The 26,181-nt window shown below is 46.5% G+C and overlaps 1 protein-coding gene across 1 annotated transcript in view; it reads left to right on the top strand.

Moving 5' to 3' along the window:
* Positions 1–26,181, top strand: part of TNR (tenascin R) — a 350,459-nt gene that overhangs the window by 160,737 nt on the left and 163,541 nt on the right. The window contains exon 2 of the mRNA XM_090048819.1: positions 3,643–3,748. The gene's annotated coding sequence lies outside the window, so the exon portion shown is untranslated. The remainder of the gene's footprint in view (positions 1–3,642; positions 3,749–26,181) is intronic.

Raw genomic sequence — 26,181 nt, 5'->3', positions numbered from 1 at the left:
AGAGACAACAACAAATACATGGGAATTTAGATAATGATGACTGGTATAATAAGCATCAGACACATTTAAATGCATGGCCCTGTACCCTTTCATCACAAAGGATCTGAAGGCACTTTGCACATTATGGGGCAGGTTTTCAATGGGTCTCGACATGAGCTAACGGAGACAGACTTTCCAAGAGCTGGGACATACGCAGCAACCCTGTACTCCTTGGATTCCACAGGGAACAGAAGTTGCTCAGCATCACCCAGGAGGCACACAACGCTTCTCAAGATCAGGTCTAGAATTTGTGCCTGCAAATGTATGGACCTTTAAACTGAATTTGTGCATACAAATGAGGCATCTACATGCAGAACCAACTTAGAGAAAATGGTGCCCTGGGCAAATTTGCATTTTGGCAGCATTTCCCCCCAGCCTCCCAAAATCAGCAGCACTGCTGCAGGCAGTCAGGCAGGGAAGTGGAAACAGGGAGGCTGGGGCAGCTGGCCACCCAGATAGGTGGCCTCATCCCTGGCTTGGTCCCCAGCACTGTGGGCTTTTCTCTGGCACTGCCATGGGGGGCAGGAAATGTGCTCCCATAGCCACCTGCACTGCCTGGCCTGGCTCCTCCTGAGTAGTGGCTGGAGGTGTGGGGAGAGGATCAGCCAGGGTGGGGGTAGAGTGGTGTGTGTGTGTGTGTGGTGCGGTGCCCCCTGATTATGGTGCTCTGAGCAGTCACCCACCCTTAAGGCCAGCTCTGACTACATTAGACCCCAGCTCTCCCCCCTGCCCTGCTGTACATTCAGGTACCTACAACCATTCAATTTCAAAGCAACTTAAGTGCCAAAGTCATTTCTAAAAATGGGACTTAAGCTCCTAAGACCCCAGACAGTTTTCACCTTTGTCTGAATCAGTCCTCTTTGAGGGAGGTGTGAAAATATTGGCCCAAAATATATAGCTTGGACACATTTACAGTCATGTTCTCATAACAGCTCTGACATGTAGCTGTCCCTGATGTGGAAACAGAGACCATATTAATGGCCTATTAGAACAGTTCAGGTAGAAGAATGTAGCTCTCAAACTACGTGGGGAATACGAGAGAGGGAGGGAGACCACCTCTGCTAAGTAACCATTTCCCACCAGTGCATCCTGCACCCCTCCCAGCCCCTGGCTGTGTGATTGTTTCAGACAGAATTTGATGTGTTTTCTTTTTACAGCCTATTCTAGACATCAATACAGAGAGCCATAAATTAAAATTAATTAACTTTTTAATGGATTGCAAAATGAGAGCATGAAGGAAATGTGATGGATGTATAATGTATTTAGAACGCAGAAAAGCCTGGCACAATCTTCCTTGAATAATTCATTCCTACGGGTCTGGAGATGATGAGCACTCTCCAATGGATTGAAAACTGGCTGGTACACCAGAGAAGCATGGTAATGATGAACAGGATTATAAGAGGCAGGGGGAGCTAACTGGTGGGGTGCCACCACAGGGATCAGTGGTAGGCCTAGTCTTATTTAATGTTGTCATTGAGAGGCTAGAAAGATGGTTAAGAGAGTATTTCTACCATTTACAGGGGCTGCTAAATTGAGGGGCATTGCTAAGGCTGGTGAAGACAGAAATGATACAAGGGGAAGCTACAGAGAATGAGAATATAAAGTGTAAATGGGATGGAAGGTCTGTAAAATGTAGGTGTATTCTGTACATATAGGGGACATAATCCAAGGGTGTAATGGTGACCCTCTTAGGAAGCAGCTGCTCACATGAGTTGTCCTTCTAAAGTCACCAGTGTAAAGGGATAACAATCCAGGCCTGTTATTCACCATAAGGCAGAGAGATGCAGCAAGACTGAGTCAATGAAGCACAATCCTGAGCAAGGGGGACCCTAGCTCCCCAGGAGAGCTGTAAAGAATACTACTGCTGTAAGTCCCTCCATTTAGACTGGGAGGGAGCAGCAGAGGAATAAAAGTGGAAGGTCCCAGCATTGGGGATATAATGGTAGAGGGATGATTCGTTGCTCTTCCCCCAAAAGCCACCCAAAGCTTCACAAAAATCTAACCATTGTGGAATAAATAAAGCTGGAAGGTGCCTATAGATGACAGTGGGCAGCAAATTGAATTCTGCTGTGCACGTTTTATTAGAGGTAGCTCACAGCCTGATCCGTAGGTCCACAACGCTGCATATTTGTGGGGCTGATCAATTCAGAACATAAGGTCTAAACCTATCCCCTATGGGTTTTAATGTTAGAAGTCATCTGTTCTATGGTTTAAGGTGGGATGTAGCTAAAATCTTGTAAGAGCAGTTGATCATGTGAGATTTTCCCCCGTGCCAGCTGGAACCCCACCAGGGCAGTGCTTGAGACAGCAGCACTGTGGAATCTAGATCCAAACACGCACCTTAGCCCTGCTGAACAGAGGGGCTGCTGTACCACAGAGCAGGGAGAAAGCAGGAGCTCATGGATATAATGTCTCATACTTCAGTACTCCTGTCACACAAGCTCTGTTCCAACAAAGAGAAGGGAGTTATGGGAGAAGGGTGGCATTGGTTATGGCTCTCTGGTTCTGTATTGGCCAGCCCCAACATGAACTAAAACAGGCCAGAGGCTGTTCTAATTTACACCATTAGTATGAGGGCACCAGGGATGGTCTAATTTTAGACGGTCAATGTGGCAGACTGCAGATACAGCATGCACTTATTCCTTCTTCCTCCCCTTCTGGTGATGGTTGGCAGAGTGGAGGTGGCACTTTGGAATGCGTTGGATTGTTCTCTCTGACAGGGCTGTCCTAGACTAGCTCTGTACCAGTACCTGCCTTTTTGTACCTCTTGAATGATAGAAGCAGGACTTGAAAGCTCTGGGTTCTGAGTTTTTGTATCACTATGCCTCAGTTTCCCACCTGTCAGAAGGGGATAACTACATTAACTGATTGCACAAGGGTGCTGTACAACTTCATTCATTAATGTGCCTGAAATCCTCGGTGGTCCAATCACAAAGTAATTATATTACTAGGGTGTAACAGGTCATTTCCATTTCTAATTTCTATGACTCTTTAGGAAACCTGATCAGCATAATCAGGTTTATTTCACTTTTGCTAGGAGTGATGTAATTGCAGTAGAGTACATTTGGGATGCAGAAGGAGTATTCTGTGGGCAATAGATGGTTCTGTGTTTTGCTGAGTGGAAATGATGCAGCAAAACAGAAGAGAGGGTGGGGGGGAGGGGAGGAGAAGGTTTTCATTGCTTCTGGGTTACTAGCCCCTCTTTAGGGAATTTAATGTCCTATTTTGAGAACCACTGGTGTAGGCTAATGCATGAACAAATCAGAACATCATTTTTATAGTGTTATCCCCACAGGAATCCAATAATAGCTGGGTACCTGATGACTGCTCTCTGAATTGCAGCTTTTTCCACCCCTCCTCCCTTTGACACTATAATGTCATAAGCCAGTGCAGAAGATAAGGCACCGAACTCCACTATGTGGATGGGAGTTTAAGGAGTTAATACAAGGGCAGGGAAGAAGCCCAGCCAAGATGTGCCACACTCTTGGGAAACTCGGGCTCAAAAATGCTTGTGTCACAGAAAGTCTGAATCTTCCAAAAATATATCCCTCCACCATGAGATGAAAAGTTTTAATCTCTTCATCACCCTTTTTCTCTCTATAGGCGGCTACGGCATATCTGCCTGACAAAGAGGCTGGAGGGTTTTTTTGCAAACAACATACAGGAAACAGTGCCACAGAGGTGAAAACCAAGTCATCAACTCCAGCAGGTACTGGACCTTCTTATTTTTCATCCTACCCTCTTGTCCAATTCTCCGACTCCCAGATGGGGTGAATGGTCCCTCGTTGCTTTGCTTTGGGCAATTCTCCTGACAGCCCAAGTGGAATTCACCTGCCTGTATGGTTGGCACAGCCTTAATGAAATAGTCCCAAACACTGCTTTATTTACTGAATGGCTCACAAACCAGGGCTCTGGATGGCTGGTATCAGTAGCGCTGACTTGAGGAAGCAGCTAGTACTAACCTTGTTATTTTTAATAATGTACCTCAGGAAGCTGGTGATTATGTGGCTGGCAATAAAAGTGTATTACTGTGCTCAGTCATGCCAGGGGTTTGTTCTTTATTCCTGCAATACCTGATCTCAGATGGGCCAGCACAAATCATTTTTTGAATTATTTACTAACCTAACCGAAAATTTCCAGTGCTTCAAAGCACATAATAAAACACATCCACATCCCCTCAGCTCTCTCCATAACTCTTTATGTTGTGGAAGGAAAACTTGTGTTTCCTTTTAATTTCAAAGATTTCCAGATGTTTTCTTTCCAGAAGAGCTCACCAGGTGTGCAATAAATGACCCAGGCAATGCAAAACTCTTCTAAGAATTTGTTCACAATAATATTTCATTCTTCTTAGCATTTTTTTCTCCTTCTTGCTGCTTTTTCTGTAACTTTATCTTTTGTTTAGCTAAATGTAAAGTTTCAGGGCCAGCTCTTCAGCTGCTGTAAGTTAATATGGCTTTAGTAAGGTTGGTGGGCCAGTATCCCACCTGGTATAAATCAGTGTAGCTCCATTTACTTCTGTGCCAGTTTCTACCAGCTGAGGATCTGACATTGCCTCTCTGGGAGGAAGAAAACATGATCCAGAAATTAAAAACAGGATTGGAAGCCAAAATATTGAGGGTCAGCAGGGCCATCCTTAAGTTACAGGAAATCAGGCAACTGCCCCAGGCCCTGTGCTTTGAGGGGCCCCCACGGAGCCAGGCGGAGCAATTGCGGCCCCTCTCGCAGGGCCCGCCTGGTGCTGGCAGCTCTACCCTGCACCATGGAAGAAGTGTGGAGATTCCACCCCCAGGCACCAGGGAGACCCCAGCCCGTACCCTGCCTTTGCGGGGGTCCCACGGGCCCCGCACAGTGTTAAGGGGGCCCCCACTCAGGCTGATTTGCCCCAGGCCTGCACTCCCCTAGGTTCGGCCCTGAGGGTCAGATTCAGTTTGGTCATGCAGGTGCCTAAATGTAGTTATTGGTATATCTAAAAGGTAGCTATGTGGCCCAGGGAGGACAATCTATTGCAACTGGGTACCTATGAACTCTATCTAATGAAGAGGGGGACTCAGGTGCCTTGGGAAAGCAATCCAGGTAGGTAGTTTGGCACCCAGCATTCTCTTTGGACAGACAATGGGGAAAGGAAGCACCTCCAAAGAGTGATTCAAGAAGTAAAAAAGGTGCCTAGAGATTGCCAGTAGGAAATCCTATGCACAGAGATGTGCCTGAACTCCTGCCACTCTCAGGAACTTAGGTTCCTAGTATTTTTGTGGCTTGCAGAGCAATTGCTGTTTGGAGCTCTGGTGCCTAAATTCTTCCTAAGTCCTATCAAGGTGCCCGTGGAAACAATCTGGATCTTGCTTTAAGTCCTGTTCTTAGTTATTCCACTAATTCCCTTCCCTAAATATTTTTCTACTGTGCCTGTACTGATACGATTCAAGTACACATGCTTATGATACTATGCTAGCACCTGTTCCTGTCCATGTAAATCTAATCTGCCTGCCCATCCTGGATGGTTTTCTAAATCCTCTTCCTCCCTTATTATATCTGACCAGCATGATCACTTAGGCCAGTGGTTTTCAAACTGGGGTATATGTACTACCAGGGGTATGCAAGCTCTTTGCTAAGATATACATCCTTGAATTTTAATAATGGCAGTGAAACTTTTAATTGGTCAATATGGAATTGCCTCCTTTTGACATCGGTGTCAATACTCTTCCTAAGAAATGAGCATGAGAGACATGTTGGATGTAGAGGGTGTGAGCAGCAATCTTTTGTAGCTAAAGGAGCTATGTGGCCAAAGAAGCTTGAAAATCACTAACTTGCATCTAGACACAGTTCAGCCTGGGGTAAGAAACTGTGTTGTAAACTGCACTGCCTCATGGCAAGGTAAAGAGTTATGATTCATCCTATGCTCCCCTCTTGCTTACTTTTCTATAACTGTTAAGAATACAGTTATCTCCCCTGATCTCACATCCAGCCATTTCTACCCCTTCCTACCCATTTTCTCATGGGGACAGGATGGGGTAGAGGCTGCTCTCTCTCTCTCTGCACCCTTGGTCCTAGAACTAGAATTCAGGCAAAGCAGCTGGACCAAGAAATAAAAGTAAATCTTATTCCTCTTGTAGCCAAAGCCACAATCCAGCCCTTAAGCACTTATTTGCATGGCAACAATCCCTGGGCCATTTAGTTGCTACATTACTATCCTGTGCGAAGAGATGTACAGTGCGGTGCACTACAAGCCACGTGCTTCCTAGCTCAGGCTCAGAATCCTGAAAGCAGGGAACTCCAACCTCAGCTTAGCCTGTGAAATAAGGATATCAATACCCATGTCATAGCACAGCAATGTTGCTTTGTGCAGCTGTCAAACTAAAAAGTACAGATAAAAACAAGTCAAAAGAGTTTCTTACTAGAAGAGATCCCACAGCAAGCAAAACAATGATCACTGTAATGCAGATCCAGAGTTCCTTGCTGTGGCTGCTTTGTGCATAAACTCTGGGTTAAGTGGTTGCATTTCACATTTGGATGCTATAGTACCTTCACACAGATATTTTTTGTGGTGAAGAGCTGTGTTAGGGGCGGGATTTGGGGGGGAGGCTGACAGCACTGCCAAGCTGATCGTAGCAAAACAGGTGGTAAACTATAACAACTGCTACTGATTTCCTTATTTATCTCCATTAAACAAATAAGCTGCATCTACAAAATGTGCACACAGCTGGTCTGTGCAAAAACCTGCTGCTGCTCTGTCTCCCACGCTTACCTTATTTTTTTCACATGCCTATTGTGCCTTGTCTTAAAACAGAGGTGACAAACATACAGCCTATGGGCTGGATCCAACCCAGACAACCAATCTATCTAGCCCAACGGTAGATGGGCAGAGGCTACCAGAAGTTGGGGGTGGCCGCTGAAGGTGCCCTGCTGCAGAATTCAGAGTCCCTGGAGTCCATTGCCATCAGCAGCAGTGGGGCAAGCAACAGCTGTGTAAATACAGCCTTCACTTGCCCCACTGCAACCCACCCCTGGATCCAGCCACTGCCACCAGCTCCCAGGCCTGTGTTGCTACCTATTGCTCTACCTGCTTCCCTAACCATGGCTCCCAACCCATGCTGCTGCCACTACCCCCAGACCCACCGCAGATGCTGCTGACTTTCTGGATCTGGCCCAGGAGGAGCCCCCATACTCCAGATATGGCCTGGGGCCCGAAATAATTTGGACACCCCTGTCTTAAACTAAAATTATACACTCCTTAAGATAAAGACTGTCTATTAAATAAGCATGGCATCTAGCCCAGTTTAGCTTAAGCCTGAACGAGACCTCTAAATGTTGCTGTTTTAAGAATAATACTTAATAATTATGAACATTAAACAGTAAGGATCTATCAACACCCTTTCTAGCTGCACCTGGGAGCTCTGCTCTGAAGTGCATCCCATCTATTCGCTCCTACTTTGCACATGCCAACTGCCCAATAGGACACAAGACAGCTGCCTTTAGGGCAGCACTGAGCACTAGGCCTGTGTGAGTAGGCAGCTATTCGATCTGGCTTTGGATCTGGCTGCTTTGGATGCCAGGGATCTGATCTGGAGCTCCAGACTGGGTTCCCACTTTGATCCAGATGAAGCGGCTCTGAAGCTTCGGAGCTGCCTTGGCGATCCAGCTATAGGGTATAATGGGGGAATCAATTAAATATCTATAACTTTGGGGTTTTTTGTCCAATTTGGATGAAACTTGCAGGGATGGTAGCCTCTGCTGAGAGCATGAAACCTGCCAAGTTTCAAGATCAGTGCAGGGGTTTTGAGGGAACTGTACCCCAAATTCTTAAAAGCAAAATCTGTCACGTCTATGTGTTACAACACAGGGGGGGTCAAAACTACAGGAGTTGTAGCCCCTGGTGAGGTCACAAAGCCTGCCAAGTTTCAAGATCGGTGCAGGGGTTTGGGGAGAACTGCACCTCAAGCTGCTGACAGGCAAAATTCGTGACACAGATGGCCCTGTGTGTGTTAAAGTGCAGCGGAGTGAAAGCTTCAGGGATGGTGGCCCCTCCTGCGGCCATGAAACCTGCCAGCTGTCAAGGAGATAGGGCTGCAGGAACCCAGAACCCCCCTGCACCCAGCTGCTGACAGGTGAAACTTGTAACATGGGTGTTTGTGCAACTGACTCTCTCTGTTTTGGGTCAATTGATTGTGTGTATTGATTCTTTCCTCTCCTTGGTCTGTGGTTTTGTACTTGTTAATTGTTGCTAATTAACTGGTTACATTAGCTAGCAACTGTGTATTGGTTGGTAACTGGTAACACAGTAGTTTAGCAGCCAGACCTGCAGTAGTTTTCCCCCATCCCCCACCCCAAGACAGACGCAGTTGCACAAGCACCTATGTCACGAGTTTTGCCTGTCATCAGCCAGAGGTGCAGGGTCCCAGAACCCCCCTGCACCTATCTCCTTGACAGCTGGCAGGCTTCATGTCTGCAGCAAGGGCCACCATCCCTGCAGCTTTCATCCTGCTGCACCTTAACACACACAGTGTCACCCATGTCACGATTTCTGCTTGTCCACAACTTGAGGTGCAGTTTCCCCCAAACCCCTGCACTTATCTCCTTGAAACTTGGCAGGCTTCATGGCCTCAGCAGATGCTACCACCCCTGCAGTTTTCAGCCCCCTGTGTTGTAACACATAGATGTGACATGTACCACCCCTGCAAATTTCATCAAATGAGACAAAAAACAACAAAGTTATAGGTATTTCATTGTTTCCCCTTTATACTCTATGGCCGGATCTCCAAAGCACCTCCAAAGCTTTTCTGAAGTGCTTTGGAAGCTCTGAACTGCTTTGGAAAGCTTAATGAAGCCAGCACTTCAATCTGGACATGCTGCTTCGGATGCTGAAGTACCCAAAGCTTCTCCGGATCCGAAGCAAGGTCTGAAGCCTTGCACAGCCCTACTGCGCACATGCTCAAAGCTGTTCTCAGGCATGGTTTGGTATATACTCAGGGCTATCCTGTTTCTGGAAGCAGGAATGAACTGGCTGGGGAACACAGCAGAGCATGTAGGTATTGTTGACCAGCAGGTGTAAGGTGAATAACAGGCCATGTACTAGAAAAGCACTAGGATAGAAAAGCCTTTACTTCCCACATTTGGGATGAAGAATGGTCTTGTAGGCTGTACCAGTAGACTCGGATTCAGGAAAGCTGCATTTGTCTCCCAGCTTGTCCACAAACTCCTGGTGTGGTGTTGGGTGAGCAACTTGAGCATTTTGATCCTCAGTTCCCCATCAGTAAAACGGGGGTAATAGTAATTTTTCTTCTGTCTTGCCCATTTAGATTGCAAGCACTTCAGGGCTGGGCTCAGGTCTATGCATATATACAGGCTTTCTCCTCCTAGGACACAGATCTCAGCTGAGGTGTCTACATGTTACTGTAATACAAATAGATAATAACAAGAAATAGATACTTAAACTTATCTGGCTTTCTTCCTGCTTGTTTTAAACAAATCTGAGCTATAAACTTCCCCAAGAGAACTGCACTTCAATTACAGCATGGATTTGTTTACTATTTATTTTTATCTTGTACATGATGTTGAGCTGGACTGTGGTATTCTTTTTTTTCCTATTATTTTCTTTAAAGCAGGCTCACACTTGGGTAGCTCATAGAATACAGCCTTCCAACTGGAAAAAGGCCAGCAGCCAAGTTCTGCTATCCAAAATGGAGGGTGTCTTGCATGAACGATTAGTGCCTCCCGAGACTGGGGGGCACCATGGTGGCAAGTGGGAATCGTGCACAGGCGCCGGCATCAGTGGCGGTGAGCAGGAACCACTCACAGGCGCCAGCGTTGGTGGTAGTGAGCAGAGAGCAGGGACCACCTGCAGACACTGGTGGTGGTGTTGGTGGTAGCGGGGTGGCAAGCGGCAAGTGGGGACCACCCGCAAACACCAGTGGTGGTGTTGGCAGCAAGGTGGGGGGCTGGTGGTGAGCAACAACTGCCCACAGAAGCCTGTGGCAGCCAATCTGAGTGGGGGTGAGAAGAAAAACCTGCAGCATCCTTATAGGCTCAGCAGTGCTACGCTGGCTAGCACTATGGAAGAAAAAGACTTGGGGGTCATGACTGACCACAAGATGAACATGAGCCTGCAATGCGATGCTGCAGCTAGTAAAGCGACCAAAATGCTGTCTTGCATCCATAGATGCTTCTCAAGCAAATCCCGGGACGTCATTCTCCCCTTGTACTCTGCCTTGGTGAGGCCACAGCTGGAGTACTGCGTCCAGTTTCAGGCTCCACAATTCAAAAAGGATGTGGAGAAGCTTGAGAGAGTCCAGAGGAGAGCCACACGTGTGATCAGAGGTCAGGAAAACAGACCTTACGACGACAGGCTGAGAGCCATGGGGCTCTTTAGCCTGGAAAAGCACAGGCTCAGGGGTGACCTGATGGCCACCTGTAAGTTTATCAGGGGTGACCACCAGGATCTGGGGGAAAGTTTATCATCAGAGCGCCCCATGGGATGACGAAGTCGAACGGTCACAAACTCCTGCAAGACCGTTTCAGGCTGGACATAAGGAAGAATTTCTTTACTGTCTGAGCCCCCAAGGTCTGGAACAGCCTGCCATCGGAGGTAGTTCAAGCACCTACACTGAACACCTTCAAGAGCAAATTGGATGCTTATCTTGCTGGGATCCTATGACCCCAGCTGACTTCCTGCCCTTTGGGCTGGGGGCTGGACTCGATGATCTTCCGAGGTCCCTTCCAGCCCTAATGTCTATGAAGTCTATGGCCCCTCTATGCATCACCTATAGCGTCCTGCACTTTTTATTGCATGCTCAAATGCATGTGCACAGCCTATCATCTGGAAGTCAGTGCTATCTGTCACAGTGCAGGTAGGGATTACACTGATAGGGCCATTTAGTGTAGATACCCTGGCAATTTACATGCTGAAATGGTCCATTCCAAGAACTGAGGAGCTAGTTTTCCCCTGATAACTCTTCATATACACAAGTGGCATGCCCTACCTGTGGAATTCAGGCAAGCAAGCAAAGGGATGGCCTGTTTTCAGCACATCACCCAGCAATTTCAATTCTGTAAGCTTGGCACTCTGACAATATGGCAGGTAAAGAAATTCAGGCAGAATTGGCATGGCTGCACCAAAGTCTAGACTCAGGCCATTGGAGCATGGCTGTCCTCAAGGGGCTCAGATGTCAGCCTAGCGACACAGCTGGTGAACAGGATGAAGTAAACTGCAGTTATCTGCATTCAGGACAGTAATATCAGTCACAGTGAATCTCTATGCCTGGTTCTGAGAGGAAGAACTGTGGCATACTTTTCAGTAGACTAACATGTAGGGCATGCAAAGCTTTAGGTGCTGATTCAATTCAGAGGAGATTTGGCCCAACTTGGTGGCCCAATCTCCAAATCCGAATCAAATCAGGAGACCAATTAAAAGGTCTGAATCAATTTGGAAAAGATTCTGAGAGCTTTGGCAATTCGGGCAGTCCCCGCTCGCTGCAGCAGGGACCTGGACTCAGACTCCATTCTGCTAAGTGTGGGGGGGCTAGAGGAGGAGAGAGGGGCTAAGGGGGGACCCCTGCCAGGCCCCATTCCCTGCCTGCTCACCCAGCCCCCCTGAGCGCCCCCGCCCCCACCCCCATGGCTGCCCTGTCCTCCCCAGCTTCTGGCTCTTTAAAAAAAAAAAAAAAAAGCCCCCACTCAATGGGTGCTGCCGGGCAGGGGGCAATCCCCATTGCCCCCCACTGCCCCACAATATGCAGGGGTCTCTGTCGTGAGCTTTCTGGCCCCCCACTCTCCTAGCCTTCCCTCCCCCCCATGGCTGCCCTACCTGCCCCAGCTCCAGCCCTTTAAAAAAACAACAAAAAACCCTGGACTCACCGGCTGCTGCATCGGCATCAGAGCTTCTAGGGGCTTGTGACAGAGCCCCCACACAGCATGGGGCAGTGGGGGGCAGCAGGGGTTTCCCCTAGCCTAGCAGCAGCTGGTGAGTGGGGGCTTTTTTTAAAAAAGTCAGGTGCTGGGAAAGAGGGCGGGGTAGCCCTTGAGAGCGGGCAGGGGCTGGGGCTGATTTGGAGATTTGGCTGATTCGGCTGTGGCCGAATCGATTTGGGACAGTGATTCAAATCACCAAATTGAATCACTGTCCCCCGAATTGGCCGAATCCAAATCCGAAATGAATACTAACCGCTTCACACTATCCTGCCCTGTTGTAATGATGACCAGGAATCCTGGTTTTCTCTGCTAAAAAAATCCTCAATTTTCAGATTAAAAGAAGTAACCCAAAATCCACATTTTTCAATGATGAAAATGAAACACCTGTGTGTGTGTGTGTAGTGTTTCATTTTCATCATGAAAAAATGTGAATTTGGGGTTACTTTTTTAAATCCAAAAATTGGGGATTTTTTTAGCAGAGAAAACCAGGCTCCCTGGTGATGACAATGGGTATACTTTAGATAATGCACAGTATAGACTCCCAGTGGAAAAGGAGCCATTGGACATGCTGAGGTGGAGCCAGTACGCCACCATGTATTTTGCCACGTCTACACCAGACCAGACATTATAACTGGGAATGGGGGTTGGGTATGTAGCTACATAAGGCTCTTTTGAAAATCCCTGCCTACATCATCAATGAAATAACTGTTTGCACTTTACCTGTAGTCATTTTCCATCTCCTCTCATTTTGGCTAAACAATCAGTCCAGCTCATGGTGAAATGAGTTGTGGTTCAGGGGCTAATCAGTCCCAGAAACACAGAATGGCAAGCAGGAAGAGTATAAAATACAGAAGTCTTTTTGTTAGGAAAGTGGGTTTGGCCATAAAGGAACAGGGCACTCCAGAAGCCAGTTTGGATAACCCCAACTTCCATATAGACCAGAATCAAACATTACTTGAAAATCTAAAATGAGTGTTTCTTTTTCTTCCCTTCATTCCATCCAGGACTTTGGCTCCCATCCACAAATAAATGTAAGCATGGTCATGCTGTGGGTTGCTGTGTCTACATTTTAGATGCATGGCTCCAGTAACAGAATTCACAAACTCAAGCAAAGTGTTACACCTCAGTTATACCTGGCTTTTAGGGACTATTTCTACATTTTGGATTAAATAGTCATTGGACAAAAGGCATAAACAATGTTGGGAGCAGAACCAGGGTTACAGCAAGTAGAATGACCTCATCACTAGGCTACAGAACCATACTCCCTCTTGCTTGCTCTCTTTCTGGCCCCATGAGCCAGCCCTATGTTTTTCTCTGCACTGTGTCACAGTTTCAATAGTAGGGGGGTGGACAGTTTCCTGACATCCCATCCTGCTGTTTTGGGTATCCTCCTTTTAGAAATAGGAAAGGAGACTTACTCTCCTCCATTCCCATTCCTCCTCTGCAACCTCCCTCTCCCAAAAGGGAGAAAGGTCTAAAAGAGGAGGGTCCACACACTAAGCAAGAAGATATTATACAAATGATGTGTGGGACCCCTGCTGAATCTTTGATTAAAAGTCGCTATGCTTTATGTTGAGCTTAGCTCAGTGTTGTCATCTTGCATGAGGTATAATCCAGAGCATGTCAACTGGACTAGGCCATCTGAGTGACTTAGGTGTGGGGGCACATTTTTTGTGAATCTCAAATGGCCATAGGTAGGAGATGGGTGCTGGGCTGCTCAGCTTAGCAAGATGATGATGATGCCTTTGGGTGTGTGCAGGAACTGAATTTCTAGCATCTCCATAACTTTGCAAAGAGAAGGCAGTACCTTCAGATTCTCAGGCACCTAAGACATTAGGCAGAGTTTCTATGGATGGCTTCTTGACTATAGGCACCTAAATTCCATTTCAGTTTTACTTTAGGCACCTACATGCTTTTTAGGACCGCACCCTGTGGGTCTCTGCTCAGTATCACAGGAAATGCCAGATACTGCCAAGAAAGTTACTATTATGGAATTTCTCTTCTTGGAGTTTCAGCAGCTCACTGAAACTGAACTTCTGAAACAAAGCGTTCTCCATTGCCTTGCAGGGAAGGGAGAAAATGTGCATGGTACAGAAGTCTGGCATTGGAAAATAGCAGATAAGGCAACATTGGGGCTTCTCGTATGTCTGCCTAGAGCCCTCCTCTGCAAACAGAATTTGTCTGAGGCTCTTCTGAAAATGAGTGGAACTACAATCCTAGCCCAGTCATGTTGAGTTCCTGAAAAATATCACTGGGACTACTTTTGTAATACAGCTGCACCTTTATCTTAGCCTTAAGAGTATGCCACAAAAAGCAGTGAAGCGGAGAAAGACCCACCCCTCTTTTGTGTTAACAGAGTTTCAGGGGCTCATGCAGGATAGAACAGGATCACACTTAGATGCCCAAATATCACATTGGCACCTAACAGATAGAGCAGGATCTGGCCCCTAGTTTCTGAATTCTAATTGGACTTAGTCACAGGCTGGATGATAAGCTGCTTATATGGGGCAGGACTGAGGTGCTTCTTGTCACGCAGAGAAGCAGAACTTTAGGTATCTGAGAAAGATTAAGTTTGAGAAGAGGCATGCCTATGGAATTTAGGTGGCAGGTGAACAAGGGTTCTCAAGTTGATCATCTTAGCCTTAGATGCCCCCATTTCATCTGCTTCCCACTTTTGGTGCCTAATTCCCTGTTTGCATCAGTGCCAAATTTCTTTACTATTGGAATGCAGTAGCAAGTCTGATATTTATTCAAAAGATGTGCTAAATAAATTATTAAGAAGAATATTAATCATGTGAAATACCCAGTGGAACTTGAACATGATGATCCAAATCATGTTTTACATCTGAAAGTTAATTCATGAGATGTTCAGAGAGTTTTCATTCCATTGTCCACTTTACTGTAGTAAAGGAATGGTTCCACTTTTTCCAAGCTGGGTTGGAGTTTGACTAAAAAATTTAAAAGCTCTTTGGTTCTTTAGTTAACATAATGCCCAATAACACTCTTGTTTTTATAACAGGGGTAGCTGCATCTTTAGGTGAATTATACCCAATCAGACGCACTACCAGATGCTCTTGCTGTCACTGAAAACATCCATGTGATGTCAGCAAACAGTCAGATATGCATATTAGATATGTGAATAACCATTGGGCATCTTCTGTATATTTTAAGGTCAGAAGGAAAGATTAGATCATCTCTTCCGTAGCTCATAGGAAATTACATTTCACTCAGTTACCCCTGTAGTAAACCCAATAATCTGTTAAATTATAAAGCGTATCTTCAAGAAAGGCAGTCATTCTTGTTTGGAAGACAGCAAGAGATAGAGAATCCACTATTTCTCCTGACAGTTTGCTCCAAATGCTAATCACCCTCACTGTTAAAAATGTATGCCTTATTACTAATTTGAATTTGAATGGCTTTGGCTTCCAGCCATTGGTTCTTGTTATGTTCTCTGCTGGATTAAAGAGCCCTTTAGTACCCACTATTTTCTCCCCATGAAGGTACTTTACACTGTAATCAAGTCACCTCTCAATCTTCTTTTGATAAGCTAAACAGATTGAGCTCTTTAAATCTCTCACTGTAAAACATTTCTCCAGCCCTTGAATCATTTTGTGGCTTGTCCTGTAACCTCTTCAATTTTTCAATGTCCTTTCAAAGATGTGTATGCCAAAACTGCATGAAATACTCTAACATTAGGTCAAATCACCTGCCTGCTCTTTCTTGCAACTCCCCTGCTTATGCATCCATAGGTTGCCTTAGCCTATTTTGCAGCAGCTTCTGAAGGAGCTTGCGTGGAATAGTTTGTCTATTGTGAACCTTAAGCCCTTCTTGGAATCGGAGCTTTCCAAATCTACATTTCCCCATTCTGTAAGTATACCCTACATTTTATGATCTACAATCTGCTTTGTGCTTATGCACAAAGAGCAAGCAATACAACTGCATAGTTGGAGTAATATTCACCCTTGTAATGAGTAATTCCTGAGGAGTTAGTAGACCTTCTTGTGGAATAAAGCCCTACTGAGTGTGACTGTGACTGTATCACGCACTATTTCCATAGGATCCTGAGAAATACAGTATAGCTGGTTCCTTAGAATCAAGTAAAAACTAAGGCTGACACTAATATTTAGATGTACAGGTGATAATTATGACAGTAACTGTAATGATGGCTTAGAGTACCTCACTTTCTCTGTACCTTGAACAGTAATGATGGAGCCACTGGGCACTTGTGCATGTGATGCCATTACCATGTATGTGTGATGAAAATGTCATGTTGTGTGGCTTAATGGCGTCGCACTGTACACATGCAAGAGTTTATCCCAATGTAGTTTAGTTTGCAAGGTTGCAAATTGCAACAATGCAGCTGACAGCTGGACCCTGGCTGTGAGAGAGGTAGGCAGGCTTCACGGAAAAAAAGGATTTGGCCCCTCACTGCTTTTGTGTTCAGCAGGCTCCTGCAGCTGGCAGGAAGCCTGGAGCTACCTCAGAAATGGGCTGGCTTGCCCCTGGGGCAGTGCAGAAAGGCAACGTGAGGGCAGCTGGGTTTGGTGGCAGGCAGAGAAGGTGTGCTGGAAGCCTGGGCAGGCTTGGGAAAGCATTAGATCGGGTGCCTCCAAGCTGGGGCAGCACCCACCCAGCTAGCAACCTGCCCAGGTGGCCCCATGCCCCATATACTATCCCCACCACCTTTCCAGCTGCCAGCAAACCCAGATGCCTTCCTACTGCCTTTCCGTGCTGCCCCAGGAGCAAGCCAGCCCATTTCCAGGGCGGCTCCAGGCTTCCTGCCAGCTGCAGGAGCCTGCTGAAGGCAGAAGCAGGGAGGGCCCTGATCTTTTTTTTTTTCTGGCGGAGCCTGCCTGCCTCTCCCACAGGCAGAGAGTGAGCCAGTGGTGTACCATGGGTCTCTGGTACCCGGGGCCCAATGGTTGCATTTGCGCCCCTCCCCATCTGCAGCCGATCACCAAGTTGGGGGGTGGGGGTCCCCCAGCAGCCAATCTCTGCCGGTGGAGAGGAGGGGGGACGGGGAACGGCAGCTAATTGCTGAGCCTGGAAGTGCTGGCAGCGAAACCAGAAGTGCCATCAGGGACCAAGCCTGACCAGCACCTGAGGACGTGCCTCACTGTCCCCCCTACTGGTATGCCACTGGAGTGACCTGCCAGTGGGCTGAGCATCCCCTATGCTGCAGGGTAGTTACCATATTTCCAGGTCCAAAAAATAGGATACATGTCACGGGGAGCAGGGTGGGGGGCAGGTGACATGCCAGTGCCCTGCCCCTGCCCATTCTGTTGCCCCTCACTGACAAGCCACACCCCCCCAGCCCTGCTGCTGCCCCTCACTCTGGATGCACTGACCTCAGCCCTGCCAGTGCCCCTCACTCCCAAACAGCAGTACCCTGCCCCCCACCCCTTGCTGGTGCCCCTTACTCCTAACACACAGCCCCCTAGCACTGCCAATGCCCTGCACACCCAACATGCAATCACCCATCCCATCCCCCATGCCCCTCACTCCTGATCTGCAGCCCCCTGACCCCCACCCAGCCCTGGTGGTGCTGCTCACTCCCTACCCACAACTCCTGCCCCTCTACCAGCACCCCTCACTCCAGACCTGCAGCACTCTGCACCCCTCCCAGCCGTGCCGGTGTCCCTCACTCAGCAGCTCATGCAGTGCCTCTCAACCTCAATCTGTGGCCTCTACCCCCTCAAACCCTGCTGGTGCCCCTCACTCTCCATCCACAGGGCCCCCAACCAACAGCCCACTGCCCCCCAGCCCTGCCAGTGGCCCTCACTCCTGCCCCACAGCCCCCCTGCTCCCCAGTACTGCTGCCCAAACAGCTCTTGCATTGCTCTCTTGCTCTCCATCCCTCTCTGCCTCTCCATGGCTGTTTTTTGCTGTTCTTCTGCTCTCCCACAAGTTGACTGGCTGTCTGGGTCACATGATGAGCAGCTGGCCCGGGACGGCAGAGGAACAGCAAAAAACCCCGATATTTTGCTCTTATTTTAAAAACCCACCTGGACACAGCACAGGGGACCAAAAAAGTTGACATGTCTGGGAAAAAACAGATGTATGGTAACCCTACTGCAGCGGGGCCTGGTCCTTCTCTCCATGGCAGCAGCGCCACCCAGGTGGGCTGCTATCAGGCCGGGTGCAGTGCTGCACTGGCGGGAGGGGGCTATGCCCCTGGGCACTGGCCTGGTGGGGTGCGCTGGCCAAGCTCGGGCCCTAGCAGCACTTCCAGTTTCACCGCTGGCGTTTCTGGGCTCAGCAACTGGCCGCCCCCCCAGTCAGCAATGGACTGCCGGGGGACCCCTCCTCCCTGCTTGGTGACTGGCCATGGATGGAGGGAGGGACACCATTGCAAGCATTGGCCCCTGGGTGTCAGAGACCCATGGTACACCAATGGCTGGGTGCTGCCCAAGGTTGGGGTCAAGGAAGAGTTAGATCAAACCAGGTGCTGCCTCTGAGATGGGGCAATATCTGACCTGCTAGCAGCCCACCCAGGTGGCCCTGGGGAGTGCCGCCACCATGGAGGGAAGAACTGGGAGGCCCTGTAGCTCAGGGGCCTCCCAACCTGCCAGCAGCTTGCCCTCCAGCCGCAGGCAGGCTCTGGCTGCAACAAAAAAAAAGAAAAAGAAAAATGATTGTGTCCTTTACCATAATGAGATGGAAAAATCGAAACAGTGGGTTTCAATTAAAAACCCACCATTTCAATTTAGAGGACATAGAATAAAACCCTGAGGACTAAACCCCCATCACGTGTACAAGCACCCACTGATGTTAGGAAACATGATTTCAAGAGGATGATGTGGAATTGCAGTATTTGAAATGCAAATAGTTATGGTAACACTACCAGCAAGGAGCATCCATGCAAGAATGGGGGTGATCAAAGCTATATGTGAGGTGGTGTTGAAAAAAATACAATTGTAGTGAGGCTGTTTTAGAGACAGTAATAGAGGAATAAATATAAAAAGTAACATTATAATAGAAGTGTTTCCATCTGAAATTACGGGGATAATGAAAAGAGTGGAGTTGAAATGGAAGTTCTGGCTGAAGTGGAAACAATGATTGATTATGATGCTGTAACATAGGAGATGGTGTCTTCCACTGTGCTGGAATGGCACTGTTAAGATACTGATGACTCTGAAGGAGCTGGTCATGATGATCATAAGATTTGCAATGGAGATAAGTTTGAGGATGATGGAAGTGTAATAGTAATAATGATGAGTGTAATATTCATGGAGGTGGCAGAATTGTAATGGAAGTGGTGCTGGTGAAGATATTGACAATGAATCGGACAGGGTGATTATATATTATGGAGATCAGGGTTATGAAAGCACTGGGCCAGATCAGCTGGTGTAAATCAGCAAAATGCCATTGACTTCAGTGTCAGTTTACATCAGCTACTAATCTGGCCTGTGACATTGTAGTGGAATAGAGGTTGAGTGATGAAGGAAGCAGAAAAGACAGACAATAAAACTGTAATGAAAAATAATTAAAATATGAAAATTTGTATGGAAGTAATTATGAGTACAATAAAGGTGGCAATGATGAAGATAACTGAATTATATAATGGAAGCAATGAATGAAGGTAACTGAATTGTAATGGAGTAATGCTGCCTATGATAACAGAGGTGATGAAGATATGGAATTGTATGGGTGGGGATGAAGAGATCAAAATTGTAATGAGAATAATTATGACTGTAACAGAGGTAGTAATAAAGATAGATAATGGAATTGTAATTGAGGAGGTGATGGCTATAAAGAAGGAGGTACAGATAGCAGGAATGTAAAGGAGATGATAAGGCAGATAATGGATTGTAATGGAGTTGTTGTTAGAGGTAATAGAGTTATAATGGGGACAATGCTAAAAGGTAATGGAGTTATAATGAGGTGATGACTGCAGTAGTTGAAGCGATGATTGTTTTAATGGAAGACAGGAGGACTGTGATGCAAGTAAAGAGTATATTTATAACAGTCATCATGACAGCCAGTGGTAGATGTGATGATGAAGGTAACACTGAATGGGTGTACTGAAGGTGTCGACTGGTAAGGCAAAGATGAACTATGATAAAAAGAGTGGTATTATATTAATTGGAAATATAATGGGAGTACAGATCATATAGTGTTGTTTAGAGCTGTACTAGAGGAGGATGTGATGTTGAGGAGGAGGAAGTAAATATTGAGATGACTTGTGAAATTTGCTTTGTGTACCTAGTGCATGCTGCCCTTCAAAGCTGGAATGCAGTAATAGAACAGTGCTGTGAGAACTTTCCTAATGACTATAGGAGGAATGATAAAAGATTAGAGTTATGGTAATTACAAAGACCTTAGTGAAACTGGCTCTGGAAATGAAGGGGTAAGAGGAAATGAACATTGGTGGTTGTGGATGACTGTAGTTAAAATGATAATGTCAGTAACTAGCCAATGAAGACATGAAAATTATATTCTGGAAGCAAGGAACATGGAGGATGTTTTTGAACTTGTCGCAGTTTAACATTCCAAGAGTTGATTAGTGAATGAATGAGACAGCAATGTTTGTACATTCATGGAATAAATGGTTCTGAATATTTACTGGTTGTAGGGATTCAAATAATGTTTTTAGAATGTCAGTTCTATGAAGGAGGAGTATTGTCCTAACTGAAAAACCTCAGATCAAAATTCACCTTTCTATATTTCTATAAATGTATTGTATATACACAGCCCATAGTATAGGCACTGGAACATGAATTGTGCATTAGGAAAGCACCAATGAGTTGTTTTGGCCAGTAACTACATTGTTATAGACAGCATTACCCCTGATGTTTACTCTCAACAGAAAGATACCACCTATTTTACCATCCAGATTTAGAAAGAAAAATAAGGCAATTCTGGGTCGATACAGAAAAATGTTGCAAATGGAGAATGTATGCTCATTAAGAAAGTCCAACTATCATAAAGATTCAATTGCACAAAAATAACCTCCAAGCATAACACAAAAAAGAAACTAATTCCATCATACGTAGCATCTCCACCACCAGCCAAGTATCTCAGCTCTCGATTAATTAGAACCACAAATACACCAAGGTGTAGAAACTAACCACTCAGAAGGTAGGTCCCATCACAACCAATAGACAAGCAATATTAAGTGTAGTGATAAATAACAGCTCTGAGGAATAGCTCTGATGCCAGTAAAGGAAAGAGAACCTTACTATTTTTTCCTTCAAACTCAGCTTGAGTAAAGCATGCTTTGTTTATCAGTTTTTTACTCCCGCCTAGGAAATGCATGTAGTATCATATTTTGCTTTGCAGGATTTGTTTTCTTCCAGATCCTCTCAATATTTTTTCATGCCACATGCATTGTATAAAACTAAAATAGTTCTGTGCTTGACAACTTAGGTTGACCATAAAAACACATGTACGTAGAGGCAGTGGAAGTTGTTTCTTTCTCTTCTCAAGTCTCCAATGTGTTGGAGTATATTCACACTGTCCTTAGCCATATCCATGGTAGCGATCCAATAAGCCGGCTTAGTTAACAGTGGCTGTGTCTACATGAGACGCTGACTGCACTGCAGCTGACTGACCTTATGGTGATTTCATGAGAGCCATATTTCCTTAGTTTGCTTATGAGAATGTCATGCAGGACAATGTCAAAAGTCCTATTATAGTCAAAATATATTACTTCTACCACTTCTCCCTTATCTACTAGGCCAGTTATCCTGTCAAAGAAGGAAATGAGATTGGTTTCACATGATTTGTTCTTGACAAATCCATGTTGGCTGTTTTTTATAACCTTATTATCCTCTAGGTTCTTATAAGCTGATTGTCTAATAATTTATTCTGGTATCTTCCTAGTTATTAAAGTCAGGCTGACTGGTCTGTAATTCCTTAGGCCGTCCGCTTTTAAAAACAGGTACTAGATTTGCCCATTTCTGGTTCTCCAGGCCTCCCTGACCCTCCTTGAAGTCTCAGAGATAATCACTAATGGCTGAGAGATTGCTTCACCTCAGTCCTTAAGTACTTTCAAGTGAATTCATCAAGTCCTGCCAACTTGAATACATCTACCTTAACTAATCTTCTTTAAACCCTGTGTCCCTATTTGGGCTTGTATTCCTGTCCTCCTGTTTAAACTAATTTTGTTAAATATCTCATCACAGTTAACTTATGTTGTGAAGACTAAGGCAAAGAAGGCACTGAATACATTGTTCTTCTCTCTGTCATTATTTGCTTTTTTCTGTAGTAAGCAATGGTTTTGTTCTTTCTTATTGTCCTCTTACATCTAATGCATTTATATGGCCTTCTCTTCCTGCCTGTTTTGCCACTTGCACATTGTAATTCATTTTGTTTCATAGTTTCTAGGGTCAGAAGGGACCTGAGCAGATCGTCTAGTCCGAACCCCTGCCATGGCAGGAAAGAGTACTGGGGTCAAACGACCCCAGCAAGATGTTCATCTAACCTCCTCTTAAACACCCCCAGGGTAGGAGCCTGCACCACTTCTCTTGGAAGCTGGTTCCAGATCCTAGCCGCCCTGACCGTGAAGTAGCGCCTCCTGATATCTAACCTAAACCTGCCCTCTGCCAGCTTGTGACCGTTATTCCTGGTCACTCCTGGCAGTGCTCGGGGGAACAGTGACTCCCCCAATGCCTGCTGATCCCCCCTGACTAGTTTATAACAGGCCACAAGATCTCCCCTCAGCCTTCTCTTTTGGAGGCTGAACAGGTTCAGGTCCCGTAGCCTGTCCTCATAGGGCCTGCCCTGTTGTCCCCTGATCATGCGAGTGGCCCTCCTCTGGACCCTCTCCATGCTGTCCACATCTCTCTTGAAGTGCGGTGCCCAGAACTGGACACAGTACTCCAGCTGCGGCCTGACCAGTGCCGCCTAGAGGGGGAGGATCACCTCCTTGGACCTGCTTGAGATGTATCTGTGGATGTATGACAAGGTGCGGTTGGCCTTCCTGACTGCCTCCCCACACTGCCGACCCATGTTCATCTTGGCATCAACGATGACTCCAAGATCCTTTTCTGCCTCTGCACTGATGAGAAGGGAGTTCCCCAGCCTGTAGGGATGGTGCTGGTTGTTCCTCCCGAGGTGCATCACCTTGCACTTGTCTGTGTTGAAACCCATCCTATTCTCGTCCGCCCACCCTTGTAACCTGTCTAGGTCTGATTGCAGCCTATTCCTTCCTTCTAACGTGCCCACATTCCCCCACATCTTAGTGTCATCAGCAAATTTGAACAGCGTGCTTTTTACCCCCTCATCCAGATCGCTGATGAAGATGTTGAACAGTGTGGGCCCGAGGACCGAGCCCTGCGGAACCCCACTGCCCACGTCCCTCCAGGTTGAGAAGGACCCATCCACTACCACCCTCTGGGTGCGGCCCACCAGCCAGTTGGCGACCCATTTGACTGTGTGGGTGTCTACACCACAGCCCCCCAGTTTCTTAATGAGAACGGGGTGAGAGACAGTGTCAAAAGCCTTCCGGAAGTCCAGGAAGATTATATCCACTGCTACCCCTGCATCTAATGATTTGGTGATCTGATCGTAAAAGGCCACCAGGTTGGCCTGACAGGACCTGCCACTAATGAACCCGTGTTGGCTGCCCCTAAGCATGCAGTCCCCTGCTGGCCCGTCCTGGATGTGTGCCAGCATAATTTTCTCAAACAGCTTGCCTAGGATCGAGTTAAGACTAACCAGCCTATAGTTTCCCGGGTCCTCCTTCCTGCCTTTTTTGAAGATGGGGACCACGTTGGCCCTCTTCCAGTCCTCCGGTACCTCACCAGAGCACCACAAGTGCTCGTAAAGTTGTGCCAGGGGACTTGCAATGACCCCGGCCAGTTCCTTTAGAACTCTAGGGTGGAGATCATCCGGGCCAGCTGACTTGAATACGTCCAACCCCTCCAGAAGCTCCCTAACTAAATCCTCGCTAACCCGTGGCCCAGATGTGCCTCCCCCGGGGCCCGAGGGGGGCCCAGCAGGGAGGTGGCTGTTCTGGTCCCTACTTAGGAAGACGGAGGCAAAGAAATCATTAAACATGTTAGCTTTGCTGTCTGGTGTGACGACCAAGTTTCCCATGGCATCCTGCAAGGGCCCCACTTTACCTGGGACCTTCTTTTTACCCCCTACGTATTTAAAAAAGGACTTCTTATTGTCCTTAATCTGGGAAGCTAGCCCCAGTTCCATCTCTGCCTTGGCCTTCCTAACTACCCGCTACATCCCCGAGCAACTACAGAATAGTCCTCCCTGGTGATGACCCCTTCTTTCCATTGGGTGTAAGCCTCCTTTTTAGCAAGGAGACATTCCCGGATGCTTTTGGTGACACAGCCTTTCTGGTTTTATCCTAATATGCTTGTGCTATTTTATTTATCTTTGGTCATATGCTTTATTCCCACTTCTTGTACAGCTCCTTAAAGAGCTCTTGATGGCATCCTAATGGCCTCTTAATATGCTTAGTTTGGTATTGTGCATATAAAAATAACTGCTAACAACCCTTCCTTAGATTATTTTTCTCCGAGACCCTACTTACTGGTGGGTCCTTATTCTCCTCTTTTACCTCCTTTTTTTCTTTGAATAGAGAATTCTTTTGTAAGAACATAAGTGCCATACTGGGTTAGACCAATAGTCCACCCATCCCAGTATTCAGTCTCTGACAGTGCCAGAAATGGAAGCTATAGAGGGAAAGCAGTAAACCAGAAATCTCTAAAGCAGTGGTTTTCAACCTGTGGCCCATGGACCCCAGTGGTCCACAGACTATGTCCAAGGGGTCTGGGAAAGATGACTACGATCTATCAAAAGTATGTGAATGCCCACACTTACAGTTCAAAGGGATCTGCACCTCCATTTTTAATTTTTTAGGGGTCCGCAAATGAAAAAAGGTTGAAAACCACTGCTCTAAAGTGATATATCCTTTATTCAGTATCCTTCCTGCAATCCACCATGATTGGTTTAAAGATGCCAGAGGAAACATCTCCAATCATTTTGTTCAGTAGCCATTAATAGATTTATCATCCATGAATATATCCAGTCCCTTTTTGAACCTGACTATGCTATCTGCCTCCACCATCTCCTGTGGCAATTTATCCCATAAGTTAACTATACACTGAGTTTAAAAAGTACTCTCTCTTCTTAGCTTTAAACCTGTCACCTACTAATTTCAGAGGGTGCCCCACAGTGCTAGTAATCTGGTACTTGGTGAACAACAGTTCCCTGGTCACTTGGTCCACATCCTTCATGACCAGAGCATTTGGTCCATATCCTTTATAGACCACTATCATATCCCGCCTCAATCTTCTCCTTTCCAAATTGAAGAGTCCTAGCCTAATCTCTCCTGGTATAGCAACTGCTTCATGGCCTTGATCATTTTGATTGCCCTCCTCTGTCACTTTTCTTCCCCCTCTGTCATTTTTCTAATTCTACTACATTCTTCTTGAGATATAGGGCCCAGAACTACAGAGAGCATTCAAGATGTAGGCACACCATGAATTTACATAGTGGCATTATGATGTTCTCCGTTTTGTTTTCAATTTCCTTCTTAATGATGCTTAACATTTTATTGGCTTTTTTGGTTGCTGGTGCATACTGAACTGATGTTTTTAGAGAATTATCTACAGTGACTCCAAGGTCTCTTTCCTGAGTCATAACCACTAGTTCAGAGCCCATCATTGTGTATGTATAGTTGATATAATTTTTCCCCAGGTGCATTACCTTGTACTTGTTGACAATGAAGTTCAACTGCCATATTTTTGCCCGTTCACTTAGCTTGGTGAGATCTTTCTGCAACTCCTCTCTATCAGTTTGGGACTTGACTACCTGGAATAATTGGTATCATGTGATAATTTCAACCCTAGTTACCTTCCACGTTTAGCAAGTTTGTTCAGTAATAACCATGAACAATGCATGCCCCCAGAGGCTGAGGGGGCACAGCAACCACCCGCAGGTGGCAGCTGCAGTAGTGGTGGCAGCGGGGGCATGATGGTGGTGAGTGGGGAACTCCCACAGGCAGCTGCACCAGCATTAGTGGCAGGGGCGGGCCAAGTGGGGAGTTCCTGCAGGTGCCTGCGGCAGTGTTAGCGGCAGGGGGAGGAGCGGGGGTGGCAACCGTCCACAGGTGCCACTGGCAGCATCAGTGGTGCTTTTCTCAGGGGGCGCACCGCCAATCTCAGGTAATAGTAATAACTTTTATTGATTCAACTGTATAGTTGAGAGAAATGTTAGATGAGCTTTGGGGCACAAAATGCCCTCTCTCAGACCTAGGAAAGAAGCATATATAGCCTAAGC

The sequence above is a fragment of the Crocodylus siamensis genome, chromosome 5 (genome assembly GCF_052110815.1).
Source record: "Crocodylus siamensis isolate JL-2025a chromosome 5, ASM5211081v1, whole genome shotgun sequence".
NCBI lineage: Eukaryota > Metazoa > Chordata > Crocodylia > Crocodylidae > Crocodylus > Crocodylus siamensis.
Note: the sequence above shows the minus strand (reverse complement) of the source record. Positions and strands in the feature narration are given on the sequence as shown.